General features: G+C 39.8%; 1 long non-coding RNA gene across 1 annotated transcript in view; it reads left to right on the forward strand.

Annotated features, from left to right (window-relative positions):
• LOC116644774 overlaps window positions 1–27233 on the forward strand; it is a 108787-nt gene that overhangs the window by 15169 nt on the left and 66385 nt on the right. The window contains exon 2 of the long non-coding RNA XR_004301817.1: window positions 19269–19380. This is a non-coding gene — a long non-coding RNA (uncharacterized LOC116644774). The remainder of the gene's footprint in view (window positions 1–19268; window positions 19381–27233) is intronic.

Consider the following 27233-nt stretch of genomic DNA (forward strand, 5'->3'; position numbering starts at 1 on the left):
CATTGCATATATTTACCACCTTTTTTTTTTTTTTTTTGAGAGAGAGAGAGAGAGAGAGAATCCCAAGCTGGGTGTGAAGCCTGACATGGGGCTCAGTCTCACATCCCTGAAATCATGACCTAAGCTGAAATCAAGAGTCAGATGCTTGATTGAGCCACCCAGGCACCAGTATACCACACCTTCTGTATTTATTCATCTATCATTGGACACTTGGGTTGCTTTCATATTTTGAGTATTGTAAATAGTGCTGCACTAAATATAAGGGATAAAGATAAATATATCTTTTTGAATTTGTGTTTTTGTTTTAGGTGAATACCCAGTATTGGAATTACTGGGTCATATGGTATTCTATTTTTAATTTTTTGAGGAACTGACATTTTTTTTTACACAGTGGCTGCACCAGTTTGCATTCCCACGTGAGGGTTCCTTTTTCTCCACATCTTCATTAACACCTGTTATTTCTTGTCATTTTGATTTTAGCCGTTCTGACATGTGTAACCTGGTATCTCATTGTGGTCTGGATTTGTGTTTTCCAGATGATTAGTAATGTAGAGCATCTTTTCATGTGTGTGTTGCATATTAGCATGTCTTTTTTGGAAAAAATGTCTATTCTGGTCCTCTGCCCATTTTTAAGTTGGATTATTTGGTTTTTTGTTTTGTTTTGTTTTTTTGGTATGGAGTTATATAAGTTCTTTATATATTTTGGATATTAGCCCTTTATTGAATATAGCACTTGACTTTCTTCTCCCATTAAGTAGGTTGCCTTTCATTTTGTTGACAGTTTCTTTCACCGTGCAAAAGCTTTTTATTTTGGTGCATTTGCAATAATTTATTTTTGCTTTTGTTTCCCTTGCTTGAGGAGACCTATCTAGAAAAATGTTGCTAAGGTCAATGTCAAAGAAATTATTGCCTATGTTTTTCTAAGCGTTTTATGATTTCATGTCTCACATTTAGGTCTTTAATCCATTTTGAGTTTATTTTTGTGTATGGTGTAAGAAAGTGGTCCAGTTTTATTCCTTTGCATGTTGCTGTCCAGTTTTCCCAACACCGTTTATTGAAGAGACTGTCTTTTCCCCATTGTATATTCCTGCCTCCTCTGTCATAGATTAATTGACCATATAAGTATGGTTTTACTTCTAGGCCATCTATTCTCTTCTATTGATCTATGTGTCTATTTTCATACCAGTACCATACAGCTTTGATTACTATAGCTTTGTAGTATATCTTGAAGTTTGGAATTGTGATACCTCTGGATTTGTTGTTCTTTTTCAAGATTTTTTTTTGCTATTCAGGGTCTTTTATGGTTCCATACAAATTTTAGTATTATTTTGTTCTAGTTCTTTGAGAATCAGGATTGCATAGAATATATAGAGTGCTTTGGGTAGTATGGACATTTTAACAATATTCTTCTAATCTATGAGCATGGACTATCTTTCCATTTGTGTCATCTTTAATTTCTTTCATCAGTGTTTTATAGTTTTCAGAGTACACATCTTTCACCTCCTAGGTTAAGTTTATTCCTAGATATTTTATTCTCTTGATGCAATTGTAAATGGGACTATTTTCCTAATTTCTCTGTTATTTGTTATTCGTGTATAGAAATGCAACTGATATCTGTGTATTAATTTTGTATCCTGCAACTCTACTGAATTCATTTATTTTTCTAGTTTTTGGTGAAGCCATTAGAGTTTTCTATGTATAGTATCATGTTAACTGCAAATAGTAATAATTTAACTTCTTCCTTACCAATTTGGATGCCTTTTATTTCTTTTTCTTGTCCGATTGCTGTGGCTACAACTTCCAGTACTATGTTGAATAAAAGTGGTGAGAGTGGACAACCTTGTCTTGTTCCTGATCTTAGAGGAAAAGTTCTCAGTTTTTCACCATTGAGTGATGTTATCTGTGGGTTTTTCATATATGGCCTTTATCATGTTGAGGTACGTTCTCTCTAAACCCACTTTGTTTAGAGTTTTTATCATGAATGTGTGTTGAATTTTGTCAAATGCTTTTTCTGCATCTATTTGAGATGTTCTTACGATTTTAATTCTTCCTTTTTTGATGTGGTATATCATGTTGATTAATGGGTGAATATCGAACCATCCTTGTATCCCTAGAATAAGTCCCACTTGATTGTGGTGAATGATACTTTTAATATATTGTCGAATTTGGTTTGCTTATATTTGCTGAGGTATTTTGCATTTGTGCTCAGGAAGGATATTGGCCTGTAGTTTTCTCTTTTTGTGTCTTCTCTTTTGTGGTGTCTGTCTGGTTTTGCTGTCAGGATAATGCTGGTCTTACAGAATGTATTTGGAAACTGTCCTTCCTCCTCTATTTTTTGGAATAATTTGAAGAGAATAGGTATTAACTCTTCTTTAAATTTTTGGTAGATTTACTTGTGAAGCCATCTGGCCCTGGACTCTTTGTTGGGAGTCTTTTTGTTAATGTTTCATTCCATTGTTGTTGCTCTTCATGTTCTTTATTTTTTTAAACCAAGAGAAAACACAAGGGGAGAAAAGGTCTGGGAAGAAACAAATTTAAAACAAAAATCAAAATGTGAGAATTAAAATGTTACTCTCTTATTAAAAAATAATATATCACTCTCTCATATATTTTTTCATACTACTTTTGGCCTGAAGGTCATCTATGTAAGAGGAGGGGCACCCTACCCCTTGTTTGGGACTAAAGGTCCATACTGGGGTTTTTCAGACCTTTAGTGAGCATATTCTGAGCATATCCCTAATTTTTTCTCTTTGCCTAAGAAGGAGTCATATTTGTAAATACAGGTGGAAAGTCATGGTATAAGTCCTTGACTTAGATAAAGGGTACGTCCTAAGAAATGCCTCTAAAAATTCACATTCATGAGTGCCTCAGTAGCACACAATTTACCCCCACATAATTCAGTAAAACAAAGCTAAAACTTGGAGTCACCCAACTTAATCTTTAATAAGTATCATTTAGTATTACATGATAAGAAAAAACAAAACCGCTTGAGTTTTGGGTGCCTGTAGGTAGGGTTTAGGGACATTTGCAGGTTGAAAGGGTCATGTGATTCTGCCAATTTCCCAGTGAATATTTATGCACAGGCTTCAGAGAAATGGCATATCATAGACCCATGAGGCCTCGTAAGTATAATCAAAATCTAACTTTCCTTAGTCAATGCCAAAGCATAAGATCTCTCAGATGCCTTCTGATAGGCATTCCCATGGCCAAGGTTGCCTTCAAGTCTGTGCTTCTCCCTTTGTAGACTCCTTGCCATTGTGGTGAATAAATTGCTGGTTCATTTGTGTATTTGATGGTCTTTCTCCTCTGTTGTATGGCAGATTTTGTAAGGGCAAGATCTCGGCCTAGTGTAATGATGACATAACACTAGGTAAACTTAGCTTGATGAATACTCATCAAATGAATGAATGTATTGACTGACCAACCAGTAGCCAAGGTACTACATTCCTTGCATGTGATTCACATGACCATGTCTACTTCCAATTACCATAGATACAAATAAAACCTTACTTTTCCCTCTCTTTTTCCTTTCTGCTTTTGGAGTATAGACATTGATAACTTGCTCCATACTTTCAGGAATATTTAGAGGCTACCACATATTTGAGGCTGCCACCATTTTCTGCTACCACTATGCCCCATGAGATTCTTAGAAAACCATCATCATGTCAGTGTTTGTCAACTACCCATCTTTTATCTTCCTTTCCTATAAGTTCCTGCAAAGCTTGAAGAAAATCTGGTGTGTTTGTGTTTCTTCCACATTTGGTTTGGTTTTTCAAAATGAAGGTGTCTGGGAGCATACTTAAGTGCAAGACATTAGTCAAAGGGCTCTATAATTTTATCTCCCTCTGTTAATTTGTTGTTCTCATTCCTAGCCACTTTCCACCGTGCCCTGAGTCCCCCAGCCCACCACTGCATAAAATATGTATAGAAAAGTGGTAACTAGGTATCAGGTCTTGAGGAAAGTGCTGAGAATCCATGGAGAACAAGACAGACGTGGTCTGAGCCCTCATGAATTTACACTTGTTAAAAGATAGACTGAGGCATATTAGAAATTTTAAGATTTTATTTGACCAAAAACCAATTCAGATCAGGCAGCATCAAACCAGAAGTGGTTAGGAGCACATTGCTGACAGGAATCAGGGGAAAAACTTGTACAGAAAAAGTGCAGAAGCAAAGAAAGGAAATTACGTGATTGGCTATAGTGTAAAGTTGTACAGTGTAAAAAAACGGCTGTTTGTGATTGGTTGTCCTTAGCATTTTAATTTTGTAACTTCGAGGCATTTACAGGCTTAGATTTTGGTTTGCTTACTTAGTCCTCGATGGATTAGGGACTCATCAGTCTTGTGGCCTCCTTGTTTAATTAATTTAACACACTGGATTGGGGAAGGCAGGCATGTAAGCAAGTATGTTGAGTATAATGCAAGTTAACAAAGAGGATTTTAAAAGTGTGATGAGCGCATAAATGTAAGAATTTAACTGACTCTCCTGTGTCAGGATAGGCCAACTTGAGAACATGACATTTAACCAGGGAATTGAAAGAAATGGGTAGAAGTTAGTTAGTGACCAGAGTTGGGCTGGGAACACTGTTACAGGCAGAAGGAAGAGTGGTCAAGAAGACCCAGTGTTGAAAAAGAACATGCTATATTCAAGAAAATGAAAGAAGCCAGAATACTGGCAGAGGAGGAAGAGTTCTCCCAACGTAACATACATATAAATTTGTGCCCTTCTGTGTTCTTGTCTTCTGTTCCCTTTCTCAATCTAGTGCATACTTGGTTCAATATTAATGTTCTAAAAGTTTGCCCAGTGTCTCCCCTGATGGAGTTACTTCTTCCTTGACAACTCTTCATTCAAACTCTTCCATGGTGCTCATTCATTCACAATTCTGCTATGTCACTACATCCTTCTCAACTTGGTGGTGGCCTCCATACACCTTATTCCGTGGACTAACACAGTGGCCGGTACAGAGAGAAACTCGGTGCCTTTACCAAAATGAATTAAATTGTTTGATTCAGCAACACTGGGCAGGATGAATACCCCCAGCAAGCATCAAGTTCTCAGTCCCACCTAATACTAGAACACTTTCTTCAGCATTTCTAACTGACAACAGAGTTTCTAGCTAATTATTGCCTTAAGAAAGCCCACAGAGGGCAATGAATGTAAGCTTCTGAGTTTGGAAATATCTATAAAAGAACAGATTGAGAGAAAGGTTTAACTTGGGTAAGAAGATTAATAGTCTGAGCCTAAAAATCATTAAGAAGATGTGAAGGAGGAATGAACTTTGAATAAACAAAGCCATATCTAATGAAACATTTTTTTGATACCAAAGTCAAGTTAGTAGCAAAGGGACTGACATTGGGTTTATAAACATCGTAGAGTCATGGATATCATGAGCAGGAAAACCTGTCACAGTAAGATGGGGCCCTGAGAATTAGGTCAGCACTGAAGATCTGAGAATATGCTAAGTGTTGCTGGGCGGTAGACTCGGGAATGTTGAATCACTGCTTATTCCTCAGACCCAGATTTCACCTCTTCAGCTGTCCTGGTCTCTGGGCCCCTGTGCTCTTTTCTCAACCTACAATCCCTTCCGCACTTGTTTTTCTTTGGGCTTGTAGTCCCTAGCATGTAACAGGTGCAAAAGGCATCATTATGTGGCATCATAATGATGAGTAAAAACAATAACAGCAGCAACAGCAATGATGCAATATATAAAAAAAAATCTCTTCACCTCTGTGAGCTGCCCTTTCTCCCTTTCTAACGTGCAGATCCATAACATTCAGCCCACAACATTTAAACTGTAGTGAGTACACATAAAGGGTCACTGGAAGTAAAAGGGAGCATCATGTCATGATAGGAAAGTATCAGTTTTTACACAGATCGCCTTGGCAGACTTACCTTTGTTTATATTCGTTCCTTTATTCAATCATTTGTTCATTCATCAGCAAATGTTTATTCCATGACTGAGAAAATCTGTCGTTAATAATATATTTGCTACTTACCACTAAACATGGTATCTAGAATCGTCGAGATGAGAAATTTGATTGTGAGTCAAAGCATATAGCCTTTTGATTTAGAGCTTGTGTTTGTAATCACAGTGTATTTGCTATTTCATATGACCTTGCATGAAGGAATTTTCTTTTCCATTTGGCTGTCCTGGGGCATCTTGTTGTATCTCAGTGGCTATAGCTCAGAAATGCAGTGGTCTGTTATTGTTTTGTTTTGTTTTTTTGTTTTGTTTTGTTTTTGGTATGGTGCCCCGCCCCCCCGGAGACACCCAGTGGGAATTTGAGCTTTGACAAATAGTTTATATTTTATCTTAGACCATCCCAAACATACCTTCTAAATTGCTGGTGTTACATCCACAGATATTTGTGAAATGTGGTAACAAACAATCAGAAATGTGATTTTATTTATATGGACACAGTACTGGACCTCGAGCATGTCATCCTAAACAAGGGAGGCCCACCACCTGTTCTCCTGCAGCTTAAAGTCTTTGAGGGAAGACAAATGTTATGCAAGAAACCACAGTAAGATCTCATGAGTGTTCAAGTAAGGGAAGAATACAGGGATATGCAGACAAATAACAGAGACCTAACACAATGGTAGGGGTCAGTGTGTAATCTTGAGTAATTTGAAGGCAGAGCTGGGATTAGGGGAGGAAGCAGTGGGGACCAGGGAAAGATGACTGTGCCCCAGTTAGCACGGCTGGATGGCATCTGCAGTGTGGCACTGAAGGCCTAGCAGTGAACACCAAATGCTAGAGTTCAAATCCTACCTCTGTAACTTACTATGTGACTCTGGGCAGGTTACATAACCTTACTGTGCCTCAATTTCCTCATTTGTAAAATGTAAAAATACAATGCTCAATATTGTGGCATTATTTTGATATTCAAATTGATATATAAAGAGCTCTTAGAAGACTGCCCCACTCATAGGAGAGCTACATAAATGTTGACAATTTTGATCATGATTATAATCATGATTATTCTACTGTTACTAACTTAATAATTTTAAAAGAGGCAAACAAACTCCCAGAGCCTCAAGGTCCTCAGCCACAAAATGGGAATACCAATACCTTCAATGCAGGGACATTATTAACTTAAATGTTAAATGCAAAGCATGTGTATCTTCTAGGCATCCTGTAGATGTTTAACAGATGCTACCTGGTTTTCATAGCAATAGCCCAAACTTCTTGGAATGCCTTGACCTTGGCCCTGGCTGCTCTTGACAGGCTATGTTCATGTGTATATCCTTATAGGTCTTCCTCCTCCCCGTCTGCCTAAGGCAGCAAAGGTTATGTAGAGGACAGGTCAGGTATCCCTCACCCAGACAGAAAGGTGGGCCACCTTTGAATTGCTTCCTTGCTTGGCAAGGGCCATGTTAGTGAGCCCAACACTACCTGCTGACTACATGCTTATTTTGTAAGTTGTTTAACGTTGGTGCTTCAGACATCCTGAACTCTGGACAATTTTCCATGTCTTGCTCTGAGTTTCACACTCAGTGGGGGAAAGGTCAGCAACAAAGAGGAGGTGGACACAACGGGGAAACGCTTGTGCCAACACCTGTCAAAGAGAGATGCAGTGACCTTTCAGTGGCTACCCTTGGGCTCTCCTTGAGGCAAATCTGGGAGACAGAAGACGGGGCTGCTCTCTGTAAAAAGAATCCATCACCCAGCCATTTCCCTAGGTCCCATTAAAATGCTGACACCATTAATCTGCACTACTTTACTTTTCATTATGCAGAAATGTGCTCTTGATCAAAAGTCCCCTTGTGTAGCAGCTTGATTCATCACCAATAGCTGTGGGCCACACACCAGAAATTCATAATCGGTTGACATTATCCACCCAAATCATTCCCAGGGTTTGAAAGCTCAAAACCATGCCTGTCATTGGGAAGAGGCTGCCACATAGGATGCAATCTGCAAACATCTGCAGAGAGTGCTGGTGGTTAATACAATAGAGTACCTTTGGAACAGGGTTAAATGAAGGAACGAACTATCTCCCACGTCCGTGTCTGGTTCATCTATTTTCTGAGAACTCACCCTCATTGACCCCATGTTGGAAGTAAACAGGCTACACAGTTTGGAGACAAAAGGAACCTAAGATAGGGAGATGGAGACTTAGTGACACAAAGGTACTAGCTCATGGACACAAAGCCAGACATTTCTACTATGAGCCTGCACACTTCTGAGTGCAGTACCCTTTCTCCAACACCCAAATTTGATGGTTGCCATTCAGTGATATGTGAGCTAGGTCCAGTCACTTCCATTCTACCCTCACTTCCTTATTCTAGCTCTTACTGCCTCATGTAAGAGTGACTTAGATTAAATAACAGACCATGAGTTGCAAATGTGTTAAGACTCTGAGTCTGTGTTCTGAGTGATAACCTCTCAATTGACTAGCACATTTTTTTTGCAAGAAATGGAGTCCTAATCAAGCTTGTTAAGAGAACTAATTGCTACATAATTCCCTGAGAGATGATCAGGTAGCAGGGACTGTGGCATGTGCTTTGTAAGCATCATAGCAATTATTTCGACAAACTGCCACAACTTCATAGGATTGTTTTGGGAATTTAAAAATTAATACATATAAAATGCTTAAAACATAGTGAGTACTCAATAAATTATATTCATTAAGCATTAGGGATCCCTGCAAAACATTCTATAAACAGGGCTGCTTTGTTTTTGTTTGAACATTTTCTGACAAGAAGATTGCTTCTGAGCACTCTGTCTCAATTCCAGACCCTTCTGGCCATTGGATAGATCTGCTGTAACTCGGGCTAGAACCTTCATCCTTTCAGGTCCCATCCACTGTTTCTCTATTTGCCTACCTACATAGAACAGGTCCAGTTCTTTCCCTTAGGAAAATATCCCTGGAATAATTTTAAAAGAGTAATCCTAATCTCCTTAAGTCTTGTATTATCTGGGCTTAACAAAAGTCATTTCTTTCTACTGGCTCTAGTATGACTTGAACTTCACTTCCTAACTTACCATTTCAAATCGAGTGTCTCCTCATCACTGTGCTTCATGCTGAGGAGCCCAGACAACTTCTCTGTCTAATAAAGAAAGGAAATAGGCAATAAACAGACACCCAGGTACTTTGCTCAAAGATTAAACAGATGCTATCATTTCATTATATTTGCTTCAATTTTCTTTTAGGGAATAAATAATACAGTGTGGCTAAAACCCTACCACACATTCCTTCACCTGTGGCTAACTCCCAAGGTGACCAAATTGGAAGTTGATTTGTAACTTTTTCATGCATGTTTTTCTATGTGGATACATGTGGATATTTCCACAAATATGTAGTGTTGTGAAAATTTAAAGTGTAAATAAATGCTTCCATGCTGTGCATATCATTTTATATCTGTTTGTACTCCATGTTAAGGTTTTTCATTTTAATACTTTTTGTTGTGTAGCAATCCACTGTGTGAGTTAACCACAGTTTATTCGATCCATTATAAAGAAGAATTACCTGTAGGTTAATAAGGTTGATTCCAATTTTTAAAAAATATATATATATATGTTTGTATATACACATATATACATAGATGTGCACACACACATATATAAATACACCCTTTCCTCTTTTGTATTTGCACCCATATATCTGTGTGTATATATAAGCACATAGATACATACACTCTCTCCTTATGTGGATATGTGTGTGTATGAATTTCATATAAATCTGAGTGGAATAGAATAGGCTGTCACAGAATATGCACATTAACAACATTATTGGATATTGAAAAATTCTTCCCCCAAATCACTATGCCAATTTATTATCGTCATTAATATATGGAATCATATACTTGATCTCAAAAAACTAAAAGAGAAGAGATTATATAGGTCACATTTCCTAATCACAATCCAATAAAATTGGAAACAATTACCAAAAAAAAAAAAAAAGAAAGAAAACTTACTTTTATTTATTTTTTTTTTTATTTTTTTTTTTTTTAAAGATTTTATTTATTTATTTGACAGAGAGAGACACAGCGAGAGAGGGAACACAAGCAGGGGGAGTGGGAGAGGGAGAAGCAGACCCCCCGCCGAGCAGGGAGCCCGATGCGGGGCTCGATCCCAGGACCCTGGGATCATGACCTGAGCCGAAGGCAGACGCCCAACGACTGAGCCAGCCAGGCGCCCCAGAAAACTTACTTTTAAAAGAGGACTAGATAATTGAATTCTGAACCTAGGACTCAAGTAATGAGACAAACTGTCGCATACCAAAACCTACAGAAGTTAACACAAAACTGTACTCAGGGGAAAATTAAAGCCAAAATTAAACTCATAAATTTTAAAAGGCATTTCAGAACCAAAGAATAAGAACAAATTAAGAAATGTGATACTCAATAAAACAGAAAAAAAAAAAGGAAGGAGGAATTAGTAAAATCTATAGTTAATAAAATTTTCAATGACAGTGAGACCCAAAATCTGTTTCCTTAAAAGACCAATAAAATAGATCAGGAGTTCTGTTAAGAAGAGAGACAGAGACAGAGAGAAAGAAATATGAAAGATTCTGAGGAAGATGACCTGACTGCAAACAGAAGACTAAAAGAATGAAGGGAATCATACCTATAATCTTATGAAATCAGTTAGAAAACTTCGAGGAAATACATGACTTCTTAGAAAAATATAAACTGCCAAAATTGACTCAGGAAGAAAAAAAATAGAGTACTATATTACTCCAAATGATATTAGGAATTAAAATTTATCACTGAAAAAGGCAACAAGACAGACTAGTACAAAGTTGACTTTCATCCATCATTCATAAAGTAGCCAACTCAAATGTTGTATCAGCTAGTTCCAACCATAGAAAAAAATGGGAAACTAACCAGTTTTACATGCGGTCAGAAAAACACCAAAATCTGATGAAGATAGTATAAAAAACACAGAGTACTTTCACTTTTGAATATATAAGCACAAGTATTATATTAAATGTCAACAAATGGAACCAGTGATATACCAAAGACTAACACTTATGAGAAGCAGCAAAGGTGGCAAGGGTTCATTTCAACTCCTGGGAAAAGAATGGATTATTTCAAAATAGCATTGGCATAAGTGGCTATCCATCTGTAAGAAAACAACCATCTAAGACCATATACAAAAATATACACAGTAAATTCTTAAAAGTGTATCAGAGGATACTATCAAGAAAGTAGAATGACAGACACAGAATATGAGAAAATACTTGCAAATCACATATTGGGTAAAGGACTTGTATCCAGAATATATAAAAATTTCGGACGATCCAACAATAGACAACCCAATTAAAAAATGGGCATAAAGGTCTCAATATATATTGTCTCCAAAGAAGATGCAGAAACGATCAAGAATCACATGAAAAGATGTGCAATATCATTAGTCACTAGGGAAATGCAAATCAAAACCACAATGAAATACCACTTCACACCCAGTGGAATGGTTATAAAAGAAAAGATAATAACAAGTGCTGGCAAAAAAGTGGAGGAATTGGAACTCTTCTACACTGCTGGTGGAATGTAAGATGACACAGGCACTTTAGAAAAAGGTTTGGCCCTCCCGCGCACTGTTAAATATAGAGCTGTCCTATGACTCATCAAATTCACTCCAAGCTATATGCTTAAGAGAGGTGAATACATATATCCGGACAAAAATTTGTACACTGATGTTCATAACAGCATATTCACAAAGCCCAAAAGTGCAAACAACTCAAATGTTCAAAAAAAAAAAAAAAGGCTAAATAAAATGTGATATAATCATTTGATAAAAAACAATAATCTATGAAGTTGTGATACATACTACAGTCTAGATGAGCCTAAAAACATTATGCTCAGAGTAAAGTCAGAAAAAAAAAAAAAAAACCCACATATTGAATGGTTCCATTTTTTTTTTTTTAAGATTTTATTTATTTATTTGAGAGAGAGGGAATGAGAGACAGCATGAGAGGGAGGAGGGTCAGAGGGAGAAGCAGACTCCCTGCCGAGCAGGGAGCCCAATGTGGGACTCGATCCAGGGACTCCAGGATCATGACCTGAGCCGAAGGCAGTCGCTTAACCAACTGAGCCACCCAGGCGCCCTGTGGTTCCATTTATATGAAATGTCCAGAACAGGTGAATCCACAGAAAGAGAAAATAGATGGATAGTTGTCGTAGGCTTAGAGAGATAATGGAGAGAGACTGCTGATGGGTGTGCGTTTTTGGGAAGGTGATAAATATGTTCTAAAATTAGACTGTGGTGATGGCTGCACAGTTCTGTACTAAAAATTATTGATATGTGCACTTTAAATGGGTGAACTATATGGTATGTAATTATATCTAAAACATTAAAAAAAATGAAAGAATGGATTGAAAATCCAAAGATGAATCAGACTGGCCCACATTTGGGGCCTAGTATTATGAAATGTCTCTTATCACCTGTGAGACTCCAGGTTCTTTACCTGTTCCAATGTCTACTTTAAAATGAAATGAAGAATTAAGCCTTTTATTCTTCCATGGAAATTTATATGACATGAAAATTGCCATTCTGTTACAGAATATAAGGAAATACCTCATTGCAAATTGTATGCCTATCCCAAATTGATAGCTAGAAGCAGCTGAAAAACATGTTCTGAAATTTTAGAAATAATGAAGTTCACAGAAAAGACATATTTATAACATCAACAACCTTAATGCCAAAATGAGAAAAATAATTATAAAGTGATTTGGTGGGGTTGGATCAATGAAAGAATTTTAAAACCATCCATATAATATACACTATAAAACCATATGTATATAATGTTCATGTATTAGTTTCTTCACATATCAAACTGCAAACTTTCATTCTAGAATGTGCCAGTTACAAAGGTGAACTTCAACTCAGTGGCTTCCTTCATAGAGCTCCATTTTGTGATTTTTTTCATTAGTATTCATTTGGAAGCCCATTATTGACGTGAACTTAACATATATAGACTTTTTTTCTAGAAGTATTCTGGGAAGTTAACTACTAATTAAGTATGACTAATACTGAAGAAGAAAAGGCACGTATCAGGGCTGATTCACAACTAAGATCCTTCTGGAGTTCACGATGGTCTACATGTGTAGTCACCTAGAGTCTTCATAGTGTCCACCAAACTTACGATTACCCTCTTTAGGGCCCTTTCAATAAGTACGACAGGCCACCCAAAATCTCATAAAAGGCCACTAGAGTTTCTTGCTTTTGAAGCTTTTCTTCACCATTCTCTGTCTGTGTGTCTTGATCCTCTTTGTCAGCTTTACTAAGTTAGAAGCTCCATTCCATTCCATGTCTCGCCATCTTAAGCTTAACATTGTGAGGTGAGACTCTGGACTCCTTGCATTTCTGCTGTTGTATAGAATAAGAGTTTCCAAACTGTCCATGAGTGTTTTCAGTACCCCCAAGAACCTCCACCCTTCTCACTGGAGTGGAGGTAATAAAAGTCATTATTGTTAAGCACACAGTAGAAATCCGTTTTGACATAGGTGCTTTATATAGATTACCTTTCAATGTTCATGAGCATTCTCTCCCATTGGGTTTCAACGGGAAATGCTTTCAATGTTTTGGGAACTTTCATACTATGAAGCCATGAAAATGGGCAGAATCTGAGTATTCCACTCCAGCGCCAGTGTTTCTGTCAGCTTGGTGGAAGAACACGTGTCAGGTCACCTGGGGAGTTTGTGAAATGCACAGATTCTCTGGCCCCAGCCAGAGTTCCTGAATCAGACTGGGTGGGTGGGAGGGATAGGTGCTTATGTTAATACTTCACAGTTTCCATTGGTGATTATGATACAGGCAAATGTGAAATACAACTGCATTCTCTCTTGAGTGTTTAGTACAACATTTTAGCAATTTCCTAAAAAGATCTAATCCCCTCATGGCCAAAATGTACATTAGTGGCATCATTTCCACAGTGGATGGGGGAAGATTTTCTTATACTTCTCTTTCCAATCCCCATTTGTTATACTGTTCATGATACATTACATACTGGAAAATCCAAAGGGAAAAAAAACACAACGAATTATTCAGCGTGTCTGTGGCACCCCTCGACTAAAAAAGATGAGCTCACGAATCTGGTTTTCACTAGTCATTGTTCAAACGTATGTAGAGGACCCCCACCCTGCATCTTGCAGGGCTCAGCTGCAGGCTTATCCCAGAGCTACTGACCACTCTTGCTTGTGACTTGAAGTTGAGTTTCCAAACACAGTCATTCTGCTCCTATTTCAGATGCAAGATCCACAGACATGGAGAAATGTTGATAGTCTCCATACTCTTGAGAACAAAGCCCTCACAGTGGTCGGGGAAGGGTTTTATCGGATGCTTGGTAGAAATGTTTCGTTTAGGATTTAGCTATGTATTGTCCCTAATCGAATCTTCTCCAACACCCAACACAATGCCTTGTTAATGGCAAATTGCTTCACACATAGGAGTGGGGTTGGTTTTAATGTGTGCATCTCTTTTCCCAGTTGAGATAACATGATCATCGGGATGAGGCCACTCCATTTCTTTCTCCATAGTTTAGAACATTTGATTTAGGGTCAGTCGTGCCATCCACATAAGGTCTCTGTGAGTCTCCGACCTTTGACAGATTTCTCAGTGACACTCGTGTTTGCCCAAACCACTGTGACTTCAGCCAGTGTTAATTCTCCACTCCTTCTTTAGTTAGTATCGATACCTGCCATCTGCCTGACAGAGAAAAATAAAAAGCACACTTGTTGAGAGAATATAACAAACAAGAAAGAGAAGATGATACTCTGAATACACTACTCATTAAAAGACATGTGAAGAGGAGAGGAAGGGGCAGAAGATCATTTCAAACACACAATCCCACTGAGCTTAGAATACCCCCTTTTAGGGTAAAGTTTCGTTCATACTGATATGACAACCATTTTCCCAGCAGAGGAAGTTTAACACATTATATAAATACCCCAACACACATACGCAGTGGTAGTAATAATTAGTTTTCTCCTCTTTCATCTCCGTTGTGTCTGCCCACACATATTTCCTATTTCAAGCTTTGGTGTAACAAATGCATCTTTCATACTGGAAGCCCACGCCTTGTTTGCACAAACACAGGTCTCTTTATCGCCACGCGCAGTCTCTCCAGCTCACAGAACTGAACAATGAGGCATTTTCTTTTCTCCCTGGCCCCGGGGCTCGGACAGAATTCATTTAATTTCCCTGTAAAATGTAATTTGCAGATAATAATAGGTCACTCGCAGCAATATCATTCCCCCCCCCACCCCAGTCACCCATCGTTGTGCTAATTGCGGGATAACAGAATAGACAGCTAAGGCGCGCAGATGGAAGGGGACTGGCCATTTTGTTTTTGTAATGCGATGAAGAAGGGTGGAAGAGAAAGGGTCAGCAGATGCCACAGACACTGCACCCCTCTTCTAAACTGACTCAGGAAACAAAGGTAAGGCTTCCCTGTGGACAGGTCACCCTTGATATTCTTGATGTCACCTGCAAAATCCACAGGATTTTGAAGTTTCACTGGGCAGGGGGGACCACTTAACTGCTCTCCCCTGCCCAACAGAGCAGCTTCTTGGGAAGAAGTGGAGAGTAGCCAAGTGATTGATGCTGCATAGGTGACAAGCACCCACTGATTAATTTTGCTTTAGAATATTTCTAATATGTTGGTCACAAACCTCAGATTCTTCCTTCTAAGCCCAAAAGAGAAGCAGGGCCCATTTCTGCAGAGCACGGCTTTCCTCAGTGGAGAAGCCTGCATTTGCCCATTGCTTACCGTGTTCTTTTGCTTCTGAGTTGGCCAAGTCGGGAAGTGCCACGGACTGTGAGTGCCAGAAAGGTGGGTCCAAAGATGACTACACTCAAAACACTCACTGACCTGATTTCATAACATTCTTTTCTTATTACAAAGATAATTCATGGTTGTTGTAAATTATTTGAAAAAGGTGAAGACAGCAGAAACAGGGTCCCCCCTCCAGAGAGGCTGTCAGTGTAGATGGTGAAGGTGAAGCGAACTCTTCTGTCTCAGGAGGGACAGCAGCAAAAGGGGGCTTGTGTTTACAGTGAGGTTTGGAAACCGGTATCTGGAAAGAGCATGTGTATGTGTCGCTCTTAGCTGTCGGTGTCACTTTGTGCCCACTGGATGAGGCAGAGGCGGGCTGCTCGGGCAGGGCCTCCCAGCTCCCCTCCTGCCAAAAAGCAGAGGCCCACTGGGTCAGAGTGAAGCGTGGCCAGCTCCAGGGCATGGGGCCAGATCGTCAGGCTCTGGAAGAGGAAAAGAGCTGGCCCATTCCCTGCACTTGTTCTCCAGTTTGGTTTGGGTATGTGAAGCTGGAAACTGTGCCCACACTCTGGAGACCGACAGAAAGCTGGGGCCGGTCAGAACAAGCAGAGTAAGCCCAAGAGAGAAAGGGAAGCCGAGAAAGTGGAGGGATTGAGGGACAGGCACAGAGGGGAGAAAGGAGGATGCAAGAGACAGGCATGGGGACAGGGAGATGGAGAGAGAGAGAGAGAGAGAGGCAAGGAGGATTGAAAGAGAGAAACCGGCAGGAGCACTGTAACACCCTGATGTGTGCATGTACGCGTGACGGACGGATGTGTGTGAGGGTGGGGTGTGGGGGGAGTCAGAGCCGGAAGGGCCTAGACGGCGCCCAGGGTTTGAAAGCTTTCTCTGGCTTTTATAATGCCCTCCCGCACATCTACCCCTAAATACTTCCAGCACCTCTGGAAGCCTCAGAGAATTCTCTCTTCGTTCTGCCTCTCTTTCTTCAACAGCATCGGTCCTTCCCCCATTCCAGTCATTGTGTGGACAACTTGGTGACTCTGGTTTGGAACTCCACACCCCGAGACGTAGCAGGGGTCATCATGAAGGGGGGTCTTGTGGCCTGAAAGTGGTGTGGGGAAGGGAGCTAGGCCAGCCCCACAGGTGGGAGAGGGCTCTAATACAGGGGTGAGACACTGAGGGCTATGTCACATCCTCACTCAAAGGTCTGATGCAGTCAGGTGGGTGATACTCACCACCTAGGAGGTCGGTTGTGGGTGCGTGCGTGGAGTGTAACAGGCACCATGGTGGACACTGGATCCAGGGCACAAAGACCAGGATGGAATTCTTGACGCCAATATGGGCTGGGGGGCAGGTGAAGAGAAATCTGTCTGTGAGAAAGGCCACTCTAGGGACACTGAGTTTTGTTTTTTTTACGATTTTATTTATTTGAGAGAAAGAATGAGCATGAGCGGGGGCAGAGGCAGAAGAAGAAGCAGACTCCCCACTAAGTGGGGAGTCTGATGCAGGGATGCAGGGGCTCAATCCTGGGACTCCGGGATCATGACCCAAGCTGAAGGCAGACACTTAACCGACTGAGCCGCCCAGGCATCTTGGGACACTGAGTTTTGAGAATGAATAGAAGTGGAGGAGATCCAAGGTAGAAAGTGAGGTTTCCCAGCAAATGGAGCTGGGTTTCTCCATCTCAGGTCACAGGGGTTGACTTGATTTAAAGCCTCCTAAGGTGGAAGGAGGGAAGCAGCCCGAACCTTCTGCCTAGGAAAGTTGTTTCAAGTCCTAGACAATGGTGGACCCATTTGTGGGGAATGAGAAGATAGTCCGATGGGAAGCCTGTCCTATAGGGACACACACACACCTGAGAAAGGAATGGCAACTTTACACGCTTCCTACTCAAAGTGCGGCCCAGCAGCATAAACATCACCTGGGGCTTGTTAGGAATGCAGAAGCTCATGCCGCACCACAGACATAGTGAATCAGAATCTGCCCTAACAAGAGCATGTCCAGTCCCGCAGCTGGCAGGGGGTCAGGGAAGGCTTCTGAGAGGTCTAACGATTTCATGCGTTGGGCATTACTTTCTTTGTCTTAGAGGTAAGGAAATGAAGTTGGAGAGATTCTGTATTAGTAGCCCAAGGTAGCAAAGCTGTTAAATAAAAGCTGGTCTCAAGCTCAGGTGTAATGACCCAAAATTAAATTTCTTAAACCATGACTACCACTTAGTCATGGCTTCTGTGCCAAGCCCAGTGTTGAGTACTTTATGCTATCCATTAGCCACTTGGATTCTCACAACAACCATATAAGATATATTTTCTCTAGTTCACAGAGCAAGAAACAGTTGGCTCAGAGAGGTCAATAGTTTTTCCCAAAGCCACACATCTAGCAAGAGCCAGAGCTGGGATTCAAATTTATGCTGTTTAACCCCTAAGCCTGTGCTTTATTTCTGATGTTGCTCTGTATTGCCCAGTGGCTCACCACCATGCCTTCATTTTGTATAGATGGAAAATCTGTTCCTCTGGTCTCAATCGCCATTCTCTTCCCCTCTCTGGTCACAGATGGCCACAGCAGTCAGGCCTGTGGCCAGCAGGCAAGGACCACTGAAGCCACATGTTGAGGGTAGGTGGCAGACAGATCTGGGCACCTGCTGATCACTAGCATTGAGCACAAGGACTCCAGACCAGACCTGCACTTGGAACCCAACCGTGGGGTCAGGAATAGCAATTTGTGTCCTTTCTGCCTGAGCCACACAGTTAATGTCTTCCCATGGCCTCAGGCTGGACCCCCTGGGGCTGCCAGCCTGGGAAAAGTTCAAGGAAATCAATTTCCCAGAATGTCTCGAGGTTTCCCAGTAGCAGAACGTCTGGGGGACACGTCTGCTCCACTGTTTCTCTAATTATAGCAAGGAGTCTTTCAGCTCCCCCTGCTCACTGTTCTTCCCATGCAAACTCCAGGTGGCATTTCCTGTACTGGAAACTCTTGCTTCAAACACAGGCAGCTGAGAATCTCCGCCCTGCTACACCGATCAGCAGAGCTAAGAAAAGGAGCACACGCAGGTGGACCTCCTCACAAGTCTGTTTTCTGAGTTCCAAACTCCCCCAGACTGTGTGTGAATGCATCTGCCTGTAGGAGGGAGCTCTCCAAAATGCAAACCACATGGGCTTGAAGCGAGAAGGCTTGTTTTCTATTATACAAAGACTAGCAAAATCCAACAATACAGTCAAATCAGGTGACTGAAGATATCCATGGATCATAACGTACCCCTCAGGGACATCACCATTCAGAAGTCCCTGAGTCTCAATTCTGATTTTCTGAACTGCCTGTCTGAATTAATCCTCTCTCGGGTTCAGATCGCCCCTGGGCAGGCTGGAGGCCACGGGCCCTGCTCAGGTGCGGCTGCTGAGTGGAACACATTCCTAATAAGGCAGGTGTCAGTCCAGAGAGAAAACATGATTAGTGATTGTGAAGGAGGAAAGGCTCATGGAGAGGCTGGGAAGGGAGGTGACTGCCGAAGAGGTGTGTGATCAAACTGTAAAACCCTCATATCCCCAACAGGGCTGATGGGGATTCAGGAAGTATGAACACGTCGATCCTACCTCTGTGTTGGAGAGCAGGGAACTCACGACAGCAAGCCATCCTGTTACCGAAGTTTCGGATCATCTAACAGGTACAGAAATATTTAAGGAAATCGGGGCCTGTCGGTGCTCACTGTAAAAGTATGTCGAGGCAGGCTTGGTGATTGTGGGAAAGTTACCCGGGAATAAAAACACAGCTTTCAGCTCTACAAATGCTTTTGAGATTAGAGGAGCCCCTCGGTGGCTTTGCCTTTAAGTGGAGATTGTTCCCCTGAGAGAAATCAGCCTCAAATTTTCGAGCGCTCATGGACATAAGGGAGGAAATTGTTCCAGCAGGGAGGCTTTTATCAAAGAACCTCGTGTAGAGTCAGAAGGAGAGAAAGGCACTCGTCAGGGGGATGGGCTGCCGGCACCCTCCCGTCAGACAGGGCCAGGAAGACACTGGTGCAAAGCCAAAGGTGACCCCTTCCCAAGGTGAGAGCTTCTCAGGAGACCATAGATGGGGGAAAAAAATAAGCATGGGATTTCAAATCAAGATTCTTGGCTTGGAGAACCTGACCCAGTTTGTTTCTTAGCCCGTGTGACCCCAGAAGGATGAACATTGCTTTTGGTTTTTAGGTTTTCTGACTGAATTATCATTTATACACAACAAAATTCTCAGATTTGAAGTGTGCAGCTGACTGAGTTTTGACAAGTGTATTACCCATGCTACTCCCATCCCAATTAAAATATAGAACATTTCTGTCACCCCAACATGTTTCCTCATGCTCTGTTCAGCCAACACCCACCCCACTTCCTTTCATGGGCATTCACTGTTCTGAACTCTGTCATCACAGGTTAGTTTTGTTTGTTCTAGAGCTATATATAAATGGAAGCATACAGTATGGATCATTTTATGTCTGGCTTCTTTCACCCAAAAGAATGCTTTTAAGTTTTATTTGTCACTGCTGTTGTATACAGAAGTTGGTTCCATTTTATTGGTGGGTGGTGTTCCATTATCCATTATAAGATTATATCACAGTTTGTTTATCCATTCACCTGTAGATGGACTCTGAGGTTGATAAGTTTTGGCTCTTATGAATAAAGCTATTATGAACTTTCCTGGATAGAAATTTTTCTAGAGACGTGCACTTGTTTCATCTGGATAAATCCCTAAGAGTAGGATTTCTGAGTTGCAGGATAGGTTTATTTTTAGCTTTATAAGAATCCATCAAATTGTTTCTCAATATAGTTGAACAAGTTTACATTCCCAAAAGCAATGTAAGAGTGTTCCAGCATGTTCCACATACTTACTACCCCTTAATATTGTCTTTTAAATTTTAGCCATACTGATGTCTGTCTGTAAAGCGATGTCTCATGTGAGTTTGATTTGTTCTTTTCTGATGACTGTGATGTGGCTTCTCATACACTTATTGGCTAAGTGTACATCTTCTTTTGCCAGCGATTTGTCCATTTTCTTATTGGCTTATCTGTTTATTTTTGAACTGTAGGAATTCTTTGAATATTCTGGATAAAGTCCTTTGCAAATATTTTTTTCTAGGCTTCCACTTTTTTGAAGGTAATTTTCTTCAAGAGCATATGTTAAAGTCTGTTTTTTTTTAATTGTATTATTAGTACTATTTGAGTCCTATCTAAGGAACTTTCACCTATGTTATGGCGTGAAGTATTCTTTTATATTTTTTGTAGGAGTTGGCTAATATTAGCTTTTATGCTTAGGTATATGACCCATTTCAAATTAATTTTGGTGAATGATAGGAGTAAGGATTGAGGTCCCTCTTGGTTTGTTTTTTTTTTTCATACAAGTGTCCAGTTGATCCAACACTATTTCTTGAAGACTTTCTGCACTGAATTGCCGTGGTATCTGTAGATGTGAGTTTATTTATGGACTCTTTTTTTTGTCCTAATTAAATTATTCATCTATCATCCTAGTACAGCTGTACAAAATATTCACTGAAACTTTTCATTAAGTCTCAAAATCAGGCACTATAAGTCTATCTTTTTTATTAATATAGGTTTTGGCTATCCTAGGTCTTTTGCATTTACATATAAAATTTAGAAGCTACATATCAATTAGCACAAATAGGCCTGCTAGGATTTTAATTAGAAACACATTGAATCTTTAGAAAAATTTGGGAAGGAATTACATCTTAACATCTTACCAATATTGAAATCTTCCAATCCGTGAACATGGTAAACCTTTTATTTAGGTCTTTTTAATTTTTATCTGGACAGTGTTTTATACTTTTTAGTACAGAGGCCTAACTTATATTTAAAAAAACAAATCTACATCCTCAAATATTTTGTTTCTGTTTGTTAATGTTTGTGAATGTTGCTGTAGATGATACTACTTTAAAGTTCATTTTCCAATCATTATATTAGTTATCAATTGCTGTACAATAAACCACTCAACAATTTAGTGGCTTAAACTAACAGTAATCATTTATTCTTTCTCTATTGGTCCTTCTCTATTTGGTGCCAATTAGATGGCAAGTTTTGCTCTCCTAAGTTCGCAGTAAAACATCAAATAGAATGGCGGTCATCTGAAGGTTTGACCCAGACTAGATGATCCCATTACCAGTTAGCTCACTCACGTGGTGTTTATCATATTCCCCACGTGACCCTCCCCGTGGGGTTGCTTGACTATCCTCCCATCAGGGTAGCTGGCTTCCTCCACAGTAAATGATCCAAAAGACCAAGGGAAAAGCTGCAATGCCTTTTACGCAGTCCTTTGCAATGCCTTGTTACTTAGGACTTACTATATTGGTCACTTAAGGCAGCTGCAATCCAAAGTCTGTGGGGCCTACACAGGGAATAAACGGTGGGAGGCAAGGATCACAGGACCTTCTTAGTAACTGACTACTAATCTAGTCTATAGAAATAGAATTGATCCTGTAAGTTGATGTGTATGTTGTCATCTTGCTAAATTGACATTAATTTTAGTAGGTTTTATTAGATACCTTCCTTATTCCTATATAAAGAGTCATGTTACCTGTCAATAAAGATATTTCTAATCTCATGCCTTCTATTTAGTACACTGGCTAAAATATGTGGTATAATGTTGAATAGAAGTGGTAAGAATAGACATCCTTATCTTGTTCTCAGTCTCAGGTACAACATGTTTAGTATTTCACCTAAAGCACAATGTTGGCTGTAGGTTTTTCATGGATGTCCTTTATTAACCTGAAAAAGTTTCCTTCCATTCTTGGATTCTTGAGAGCTTTTTTCCCCTCTAGGAATGCCATGGAATTGAATTCTTGTCTAATGCCTTTTCCCCTGCATCTATTAAAGTAATCATATAATTTTTCTTCTTTATTTTGTTAATGTGGTAAATTATATTGGTTTAGCGTGCCTAAATCAATCAATTTTGCATTCTGGAACAAATCCCAATGATGCATTACCCCTTTTATATGTTTCTGGATTAATTTTTCCAACACTATTTAAGGACTTTTGCATTTATAATCACCAAGAATATTGGACTACATTTTATTTACTCATCATATGCTTCAGGTTTTGTCAATCAGAGTAATATTGACCTCGAAAAGGTCAGAAGTGTTATCTAATTTTTGTTTTCTAAAAGAATTTGAGTTAGATTAGTGTTACTTCTTCCTTAAATGGCTTTTTAAAAAGATTTATTTATTTGAGAGAGCATGCACGAGCAAGTGGGGGGAGGGGCAGAGGGGGAAAAAAAATCCCAAGCAGATTGTGCTGAGCGTGGAACGCCCCTTGGGGCTGGTTCTCACAACCCTGAAATCACGACCTGAGCGGAAATCAAGAGTTGGACACTTAACCCACTGAGCCGCCCAGGTGCCCCAACTTCCTTAGATGTTTTATGGAATTTATAAGAACATATTCAGCTGGATTTTTCTTATAAGTACATTTGCCCCCAATTCAATTTCTCTAAAAGATAAATTACTATCATAATTATTCTTGTGTTAGTTTTATGTTTTACTTCCAAGAAATTTGCCATTTTGTTTCAGTTGACAAATATATTGGCACAGAGTTGATTTGTAATATTTTTTAAAAAGATTTTATTTATCTTTCCGAGAGGTGGGGGGGAGGGAGAGAGCACACAAGCACAGGAGCGGGGAGGGGGGCAGAGGGAAAAGCAGACTCCCCGCTGAGCAGGGAGCCCAACATGGGGCTTGATCCCAGGACCCCTGAGATCATGACCTGAGCCAAAGGCAGATGCTTAACCAACTGAACCACCCAGGTGCCCCAATTTGTGATATTTTTAAGATCTGTAGTTTTTCACCTGTATCATTCTGATATTGGTATAAAGTTAGTTTTGTAACATTTGTAGGATATGTACCTGTGCCTAAAAAGAGTTAATACAGCAGGTCTGATGGCTATCATTTGAAAGGATTGCTTTCAATGTTGTCTCTTGGCTGGCACCAAAAACTTGGATTTCAGGAAGGTCCTCACTGTCTAATCTGATAATACTGGCTCACTGTACCTAAAGTGTCAAACAATATGGTGTGTGCTGAATACCTGCTTTTCTATTGGGAGTCTGGAATTGTGGTATATTCTAGAAAGAGGCTGACTACATGGCCAGTCCCCAGTAAAAACCTTGGACGTGGAGTCTCTAATGAGTTCATTAGGCATTTCACATGTGTTGTCACAACTCATTTTGGGGGAACTAAGCATGTCCTGTATAACTCTACTTAGAACAGACTTTTAAAAGTTTGTCTCTGGTTTACTCTGGAATTTACCCCATGAAACTTTTCCCTTTGCTGATTTTGCTTTTTGTCCTTTTGCTATTTAAAAAAAAAAAAAACCTCAGCCATGAGTATGTTTATATGTTAAGACTTGTGATCCCCAAACTACCCAGGTTTGATGATTTGAGAGGACTCACATCACATTATTTATTTCTCCTCTATTGTACTGATATTAGTAATTTATATTTTCTCTTCTTTTTTCAGTTGGTCTAAGAATCCTTTTAGAGAACTTTGCCTTCATTGACTTTCTCTATTAGTCAACATCGGTCACTATCAGTCTGTTTTTTAGGTCCTGATTTCTGATCTCCATTATTTCTTGTTTTTTTTTTTTAATTACTTTGTAATTAATTTGTACTTTTACTTCATACTATGGAAGCTTAGATCACTGATTTTTAAGCCTATCTTCTTTTCTAATGTAAGCTTTTAAAGCTATACATTCATTTCCAAGTATTTCTTTAGTTACTGCCCACAAATTTTGATAGGTTATGTTTTAATTATCAGTTACTTCAAAGTATTTTTTAACCACCTCTGTGATTTCTTCTAACTTCCAAATAACTTTGGGCTTTACCAGTTATCTTACTGTTACTAACTTCATATATTTTTCTACTCTTGTCAGAGAATATACTCTCCATGGTTCCAACTGATTGGCATTTATTGAGATGTGTTTTAAGGGTCAGCGTATGGTCTATCTTTATGAATGTCCCATATGCAATTGAAAAGAATATGCATCCTGCAGTTGCTGGGTATATGTTCTACAAATGTCACTATGCTCAAGGTGGTTAACACTGTCCTCAAATTTTCTACATTCTTCATTGTTGTCTACTTGTTCTATCAATTACAATTGAGTGGTGTTAAGATCTCTGGTTTTGTTTGGATTTCTCTATGCTTTCACTTTGTCTGTTTTTTCTTTATCATTATTCATTATACATACTTTGAAGATTTTTAGGAATTGAGTAATTGAGCCTTTAGTCATTATGAAAGAATGTTCTTTATCTATAGCAATCTCCCTGTCTTGAGGTCCACTTTGCCTGATAGGCAATTATGAGTCTCCTCATGTATACCCACATAGGACATTAAGGTTTTTTTTAATTGTTAGTTTGTTTAAGATTTTATTTATTTGAGAGAGAGCGAGCATGGGAGAGAACATGAACAAGGGGAGGGGCCGAGGTAGAGGGAGAAGCAGGCTCCCCAATGAGCATGGTGCCCAACACGGGTCTTGATCCCAGGATTCCAAAATCATGACCATGCTTAACCGACTGAACCACCTAGGCGCCTCAGGGCATTAAGGTTCTGTTCATCATTTTTCTGTATTTTTGCTTTCACTCATGCATGTCTTCATATTTAAAGTGCTACTTTTAAAAACAGATACTTGGTTCTTCCTCTATATCCAGTGTGACGATCCCTGCTTTAAAATTGGAATGTGTATGAAAACACTAATTGAAAGGTATATGCACCCCAACGTTCATAGCCACATTATTTACAATAGCTGAGATGTGGAAACAACCTAAGTATTCATGGATGCATGAATAGACAAGGAAAATGTGGTATATATATTAAGTGGAATATTATGCAACAATAAAAAAGGAAATATTGCCATTTGTGACCACATGAATGGATTTTTTTTTAAGTTTACTTTTATTTTTTTATTGTTATGTTAATCCCCATACATTACATCATTAGTTTTAGATGTAGTGTTCCATGATTCATTGTTTGTGCATAACTCCCAGTGCTCCATGCAGAACATGCCCTCCTCAATACCCATCACCAGGCTAACCCATCCTCCCACCCCCCTCCCCTCTAGAACCCTCAGTTTGTTTTTCAGAGTCCATCATCTCTCATGGTTCATCTACCCCTCCGAATTCCCCCCCTTCATTCTTCCCCTCCTGCTATCTTCTTCTTTTTTTTTTCTTAATATATATTGCATTATTTGTTTCAGAGGTACAGATCTGAGATTCAACAGTCTTGCACAATTCACAGCGCTTACTAGAGCACATACCCTCCCCAGTGTCTATCACCCAGTCACCCCATCCCTCCCACCCCACCCCCCACTCCAGCAACCCTCAGTTTGTTTCCTGAGATTAAGAATTCCTCATATCAGTGAGGTCATATGATACATGTCTTTCTCTGTTTGACTTATTTCACTCAGCATAATACCCTCCAGTTCCATCCACGTCGTTGCCAATGGCAAGATCTCATTCCTTTTGATGGCTGCATGATATTCCATTGTATATATATATACCACATCTTCTTTATCCATTCATCTGTTGATGGACATCTTGGCTCTTTCCACAGTTTGGCTATTGTGGACATTGCTGCTATAAACATCGGGGAGCACGTACCCTTTTGGATCCCTACTTTTGTATCTTTGGGGTAAATACCCAGTAGTGCAATTGCTGGATCATATGGTAGCTCTATTTTCAACTTTTTGAGGAACCTCCATACTGTTTTCCAGAGTGGCTGCACCAGCTTGCATTCCCACCAACAGTGTAGGAGGGTTCCCCTTACTCGGCATCCCCGCCAACATCTGTCATTTCCTGACTTGTTAATTTTAGCCATTCTGACTGGTGTGAGGTGGTATCTCATTGAGGTTTTGATTTGGATTTCCCTGATGCCGAGTGATACTGAGTTCTTTTTCATGTGTCTGTTGCCCATTTGGATGTCTTCTTTGGAAAAATGTCTGTTCATGTCTTCTGCCCATTTCTTGATTGGATTCTTTGTTCTTTGGGTGTTGAGTTTGGTAAGTTCTTTATAGATTTTGGATACTAGCCCTTTATCTGATATGTTATTTGCAAATATCTTCTCCCATTCTATCGGTTGTCTTTTGGTTTTGTTGACTGTTTCCTTTGCTTTGCAAAAGCTTTTTATCTTGATGAAGTCCCAATAGTTCATTTTTGCCCTTGCTTCCCTTGCCTTTGGCGATGTTTCTAGGAAGAAGTTGCTGTGGCTGAGGTCGAAGAGGTTGCTGCCTGTGTTCTCCTTTAGGATTTTGATGGACTCCTGTCTCACATTGAGGTCTTTCAACCATTTGGAGTCTATTTTTGTGTGTGGTGTAAGGAAATGGTCCAGTTTCATTCTTCTGCATGTGGCTGTCCAATTTTGCCAACACCATTTGTTGAAAAGACTGTCTTTTTTCCACTGGACATTCTTTCCAGCTTTGTCAGAGATTAGTTGACCATAGAGTTGAGGGTCCATTTCTGGGCTCTCTATTCTGTTCCATTGATCTATGTGTC

Source organism: Phoca vitulina, unplaced genomic scaffold (assembly GCF_004348235.1).
Source record: "Phoca vitulina isolate PV1807 unplaced genomic scaffold, GSC_HSeal_1.0 scaffold30, whole genome shotgun sequence".
In the NCBI taxonomy this organism is placed as follows: domain Eukaryota; kingdom Metazoa; phylum Chordata; class Mammalia; order Carnivora; family Phocidae; genus Phoca; species Phoca vitulina.